Source organism: Peromyscus eremicus, chromosome 3, assembly GCF_949786415.1.
Source record: "Peromyscus eremicus chromosome 3, PerEre_H2_v1, whole genome shotgun sequence".
Taxonomy (NCBI): domain Eukaryota; kingdom Metazoa; phylum Chordata; class Mammalia; order Rodentia; family Cricetidae; genus Peromyscus; species Peromyscus eremicus.
In genome coordinates, this window is record NC_081418.1 from 17,645,956 (window position 1) to 17,652,509 (window position 6,554).

Consider the following 6,554-nt stretch of genomic DNA (forward strand, 5'->3'; position numbering starts at 1 on the left):
CATCTAATAGTACATGCATGAAAGAAGTGATATGATACTTCTTTTTCCTTCTAGAATATTTAATAAGAAATAGCATATGCATTTTTGAAGATATGCTTTAGTTTTCAGAATTGGGTTTTGTTTGTTTGAGACAGGGTCGCCTATAACTTAGGATGGGACACAGACTCACTATGTAGCAGAACTGCCTTCACACTCCTGAGTCTCCTGCTTCAGCCTCCCAGATGCTGGTGCCACAACTGGCTCTATATACTAGCTTTTAAAGGTAGATGTTAAAGAGGGGAAAGGAGCCTTTAAGGATTAGAAACTTACCAGGGCTTTTCTGGAATCTTCTTTTTATATTAGAACTTGAGGTATGTGTTCTTGGAGCTATTTGATCAGGAATGTGGAAGAGTCACCTTCTGTGACTCACCAGGAAGCAGATATGTACGCGGGAGAGAGCTGGTCCTTACACAGTTTTCCTAAAAGTATATTTGTTGAGAACACATTACTTCAAACAAACAAAAACACCAGCAAAATTAACATTACAGTAAATTAAAATGCAACCAAATAGATTGCTGCTTAGGAAGTATTTATGGTGTGTATTTCCTCTAAATGTTCTATCCCAAGCACTTTTAAACATACACTTTATAGAATAATGAAAGGAATTCTCTTTCCCCAGATGGCATCTTTTCCCATGCTTAAACCATTTTAATAAAAATAAACACCCAAAAGCATGTTGCAAGCTTGCTCTTCTCCTCTCTCACATGCTACTTGCACTGTGAGGTAAATTTTCAGCTGGCGAACGGACATCTGGCATCACCTGCCGCCTCTCCCTCTGGGTCCAAGCTCCCACTCTGGTCTCTCCCAAACTGCAGGAAGAGCTCAATAGCTCCCTTACAAATTTCCATCTCATTGCTTTCAATCCTTTCAGAGACTTTTTAAAATCCTCCCGGAAGGCCTGGGTTACCAATGCTAATAACATCACACTGGCGACGTTCATTCTCCTCAGTGGCTTCCATCTACTGACAGTGTAAGGCCTTACATGCCCAGGCATGCTGCTCCGCCTCTGCTACTATGCTTCCTTCCTTCCCACCCCTCTACACCTGATCTGGCTGCTTGGCCCTCTTCTTGCAGACAGTGCAAGCTCCTGTAGGGGGCTCCTCCTCTCCCTGGAATTCCCTGGGATACCCATAGTTCTTGGTTCCATACTTTCTTGGGGTCTTTTTTTTTTTCTTTCAAATATCAGCAGCCTCCCATGGGGCACTGCTTGGCTGGCTTACTGGCCCCATTTCCCAGTATTTCCTATTCCTTTTCTAGAATTATTTTTATTTATCGAGGACTTATCACAAACAAATATTTCATACATTTTAACTTATTTGTCTTATTTAATTTGTCTCACCCATTATTCTATGTACTACATGAGACATTTTTTTTTTGTCCACCATCAATAATACCATATCATATACTGGCTTCCTAAAAATCTTAAAAAACTTAAAAAAAAAAAATTCTTACAGTGAAAATATGCATTTTTGAAAGCCTTCTATGGGTCAAAGGATTTCCCTCCTTTTACCAGATAATTACTGAACTTGGCTAGCATGGGATCTAGCTATCTGGGATGTCTTTAGTGTTCCACTCATTAGACTAGAACAGCCTCCAGATTCTATCAACTGATCACCCAAAAAGGAAGTTTGAGGAAAAGGTAAGACGATGAATCAACATATTTTTTTTTTTTTTTTTTTTTTTTTTTTAGTTTTTCGAGACAGGGTTTCTCTGTGTAGCTTTGCGCCTTTCCTGGAACTCACTTGGTAGCCCAGGCTGGCCTCGAACTCACAGAGATCCGCCTGGCTCTGCCTCCCGAGTGCTGGGATTAAAGGCGTGCGCCACCACCGCCCGGCCAACATATTTTTTTTTTCCCTGAAGTGCTTACAAGCCAGCGTCTAGTTTCACAATACACTTTCACAGCTTCCTGTTGGGGCCCTCTTAGGGTACTTAGTCCCAGAGGAAGGCCACTATTCTGCCAAGGTAGCCCTGGAAGAGGCCCCTTGGTGTTCCCGGCCTCAGTGCCCTCTGACTAATTCACCTCCTTGCCAGGGACTTGCCTGCAGGCTCACCCAGGCAGGGTCAAAAGCAGGGTCCATTCCCTGTCAAGAACACTCGGTTAAATATTTAACCATCCACTCTCCCTCTGCTTATCTTGAAGGTTGGGGACAGATTTCCTTTTCGAGTTTAGTCAAACATGGAAACAAATTTCAACAAGACTCAGTATTCTAGAAAGTACTGCACATCAGGAATTTTCCTCTGCAGCCCATCCCTTCTATCTGGCAGTGAGTGCTGCCGAAAAACCGCTGTGCTTTTGCCCACTCAAAACCAGAGTCTGCCAGTAGACACCAAAGGGATAGACATATTCTCAGATAGGAGACATGTCAACTCCCTGAATCTCAACCCTGTTAAGTGGAACACCTTGCCTCAATATGATATGAAAACGTCAAAAATTCCCCCAGCATTCTAGCAGTTCAGAATGTAAGACTCAAATCTCTGATATTCAGCAAAGCTTTTAAAATCCTTTGCGCTTGGCGAATTTTAAGAGCATCTGGACGTGTAGTGTTGGAGTGAAGCAAAATTGCTATGAGTGGTTTGAACAACTTTTGAGATATCAACTCGTAAATCTTTGCTGCTTAGAACCCCTTGGCTTCCTGTTGTTAAGAGTGAACACAAATATTATTATTATTATTAACCGTGCTAATTATTCAAAGCAGCTACAGGAGGCTGGCTCCGGAGAACTTGGCCTTTTTCACTCTCTGGTGCTGAGCAAGACAGACAAGCATACCTTCACCTCAGGGGTCCTGGGCAGCACCCTTGATCTCCAAGCCTTGAGGAGGACCTCACTCGCTCTTTAGGACCGAAAAAGAAACTTCCCAATCATAGCTGAAGCCCCAAGGGCTACACACTTTCTGAAGGTCCAAGGAACTGCAGCTAAACACAGACCAAGTTAGTTTGTTTTCCTAACAAAACAAAACTACAGCAACAAAGACCCCACCAGTTCCTCAGCTCTGCAGCTGCCTGAAATAGACATGAATGGAGAGTTTAAATGGCTAGCTCAGGAGGGCGTTGCCTTTGATGGAGCACAAGCAAAACTTTAAACGACATCTTACATTATGTAGAAGGTAGAAACTGACATAATCACACTGGACTGTAGGTTCCACTACAGCTTTTTTTTGTTGTTTATTGTTTAATTTCCTGACTCCCTTTGAGTTATTTCTCTATGTTTCTTAACTGCCCATTTGACACAATGAGAAACCCACACATTACCCCGACCAGTGCTCATCATCATAACTGTACTTAACGGAGCATTTCCATCCAGAAAGTATTTACAAATTAGTGTCAGTTAAATGTACTCCATTCAGTTACATATAAATATATATGTAATGTGCTGTGGTTATGAATTAACTTAATATCTTGTACATAATAGTTCATTTATAAGACTGTATTGATATAAAAAGTACAGCTAGGATTTTAAGAAATAGCTTATAGCTTTCCCATCATAGGCATAAAAATGAGGAAAGATTTAATAATTGAGAAACTTACCAGAATTTCCCTGAAAACTTTTTTATTCCAGAAACTTGGAACTGGTCACTCTAAGCTGTGTTTTCTTATTTTCTGTTCAGATACAATTCTAAGGAAAACATCGGAGCCGTTCAGCTGCTCTGCCTTCCAAGCCCTGCCTCTGACGCCTCTGGAGCAGAATCAGAATGAGGAAGTGGTTTCAGTTTTGTTTTAGTGCACAATCTTGAGGGGAGTTCTTGGTAGGGCTGTAGCCCCGTGGTAGAACACTTACTTAGCATGCGTGAGACTCCGGGTTTGGTGCCCAGTACTTTAATAGATAAACAAATAAATAAATAAATACATTACAAAAAATTATCAGTAAATGTGAACCGTGGAGAGCAATTATTCCCCCGGCTGTATTTTTAAGTCACAAGAGCTAAAGTAATAGGAGAGAACACAAATACGAAGAACACAGAAATTCCAGGAACAAAGCACAGTCTTGGTGTGAGCTGAGCACCAGTTATGGCTTAGGTTCCATCTCCCCCAAATTCACACCCCAAAGTTCTGACTCTAGGAACATGGCTGTGTTTGGGTGTAAAGTTTATTTTCCTTTTTAAAAGACTTTGGACAACAAATGGAAATTACATTATTGATAATCTTTTAGGGCTGATTTATGTACAAAGCTGAATCTGAAACGATGCAGATGCCCTTTACTGTGGGTTTTCCTCTTGAGTTTATAATTCAATTGCATTTCTCCCTTCACCTTCAAATCTCCCCTTATACTGCTCTCTGCTGTCTTTCAAATTCATGGCCTCTTTTTTCCCAGTATTTTTTATTGCATGTATTTTTTATTGCATGTATATGCATATACATATGTATTCCTAAATATAACCTGTCCAGTCCATAATAATGCTACCTGTATGTATGCTTTCAGGGGTGACCATTTGTCATTGGACAATCAGTTGGTGTGCTCTTCCCTGGGGAAGGCCATTGTTCTCATTCCCAGACTTCCTCAGTTGCCTGTACTTCTGTGAGCTTTAGATACAGGAGTTTTGTGGATGTGTCCATTGGGAAGGGAGAGCTCTTTAGGGATGGCAGCAATAGCAGGATACAAGTGATCTAATAGGAGAATGGGAAAAGAGAGAGACTCCTTAGGGAGGGGGGATGCAGGTAAATAGAAGAAACAGAAGAAGGTGGGAGGGAGTTATGAAAGCGACTAGCAGGACAGAGTTGATCTGAGAAAGAAAATGGGAAAAGAGAAGACTTTTGGGGAAAGGGGAAGAGAGGTAAATGTAGAAGAAGGAAAGAGGTGGGTAATATAACATGGAGAATGTCTGAAAAAGTCACAAGGAATTATACTAGTAAAGGGCTTTTGGACCTCTCTGGTTCAGCCAATCACAACACACAGCTCATCTCATAGGCCCAGCTGTCTCTACTGCATCAGCTGCTGCTGTCCTTGGTGTCCTATCAGTCCAGCTGCTTCTGCATGTTAGGAGGTAAGACCATGGTTTCCATGAACAACACCCACTGCTTGACTTCCCCTGCCTCTATGAAGTGTGTTTCCTGCCATGTTATCTTTTCCTGGAAAACCATGAATGAATTTTTTCTTTTATTTAATTTTAACTTTGGTTGATTCTCAGTGGCTTTCATATCATGCATTCTGATCCTACTTATCTCCCAGTCCCCTCACATCTGCCCTTGCAAACTCCCCCTAAAACAAAACCAAATTTAAAGAAAGACCAACAAAACAAAGAAACAAAACAAAAAAACGAGAGAGAGAGAGAGAGAGAGAGAGAGAGAGAGAGATTAGAAGAATCTTGTTGTAGAAGTTATAGTGTGGCCCGTTGAGTCACATAGTTCACCAGACATGCCAGACTAAGGAAAGAGTATCTATTCTGTTGCTAGAGTTTTCCTGCCTGGCCCACAGTCAGGACAAATCTCTTTCACCTGTCAGTCCCACAGCCGTTCAGACCCGACCAAGTAAACACAGAGACTTATATTGGTTACAAACTGTATGGCCGTGGCAAGCTTCTTGCTAACTGTTCTTACAGCTTAAATTAATCCATTTCCATTAATCTATACCTTGCCACATGGCTCGTGGCTTACCGGCATCTTCATATGCTGTTTGTCATCTTGGCGGCTGGCAGTGTCTCTCTGACTCAGCCTTCCACTTCCCAGCTTTACTCTCCTCCTTGTCCCGCCTACACTTCCTGCCTAGCCAACGGCCAATCAGTGCTTTATTTATTGACTAATCAGCAACACATTTGCCATACAGAACATCCCACAGCACTATTCCTTCGTCTGGATTCTATAAAGTGATAGACATCTATCATGGGGATGACACAGTCCCACATCAATCTGTTAAATTCCAAACTCTGGACAAAGGCTGAGGTGCCTATTTAACACGTCAAAGTAGACCTGGCTGCCAGGCTCTCCCAGCATCCCTCAGTCCCTACCAGTTATAGGGTATGGCTTTCAAACCCTACCTTCTACCCTGAACTCTCCAGCCCAGGGGTTGGGCTGCCCTCCTCCCAGAGGCTCTTCCCTATATAATCCAGATAATACTTTTGTACCTCTGGCATCATGGCTGCTGCACCTGATTCCCCTTCTCCCCTCTTTTCCTGCCCCCTCTCCCCACATGGCCCAGCTCAACCTGGTCATGCCCACTCTGGACTCTCCCAGATGTCCCTGCCTTGGACTACGCTGTCCCACATATCTATAATAAACCTTCTCCTCCACCATACCTAGGAGCGGTCATGTCCTTTCCCCTTCCCTTCCTTTCCCTTCCCTTCCCTTCCCTTCCCTCCCTTCCCTTCCCTTCCCTTCCCTTCCCTTCCCTTCCCTTCCCTTCCCTTCCCTTCCCTTCCCTTCCCTTCCCTTCCCTTCCCTTCCCTTCCCTTCCCTTCCCTTCCCTTTCCATTTCTTTTTTTCATTCACAACCCACCATCTAATGCCTGGGTTTGCATCAAAGAGCTGCAAGCAGGGACTCCTGGGCTGTCCCTGGATTTTCAGCTTGGCTTGATCTCCCACTA

At 43.0% G+C, this 6,554-nt stretch overlaps 1 long non-coding RNA gene across 1 annotated transcript; it reads right to left on the reverse strand.

The window, feature by feature from the left end:
• Window positions 1–314: 314 nt before the first annotated feature.
• LOC131905659 (uncharacterized) lies at window positions 315–3,700 on the reverse strand. Its single transcript, XR_009378007.1, has 3 exons — window positions 3,565–3,700; window positions 2,807–2,952; window positions 315–458 (listed from the first exon to the last, which is right to left on the reverse strand). It is a non-coding gene; the product is annotated as an uncharacterized LOC131905659 (long non-coding RNA).
• Window positions 3,701–6,554: the final 2,854 nt, after the last annotated feature.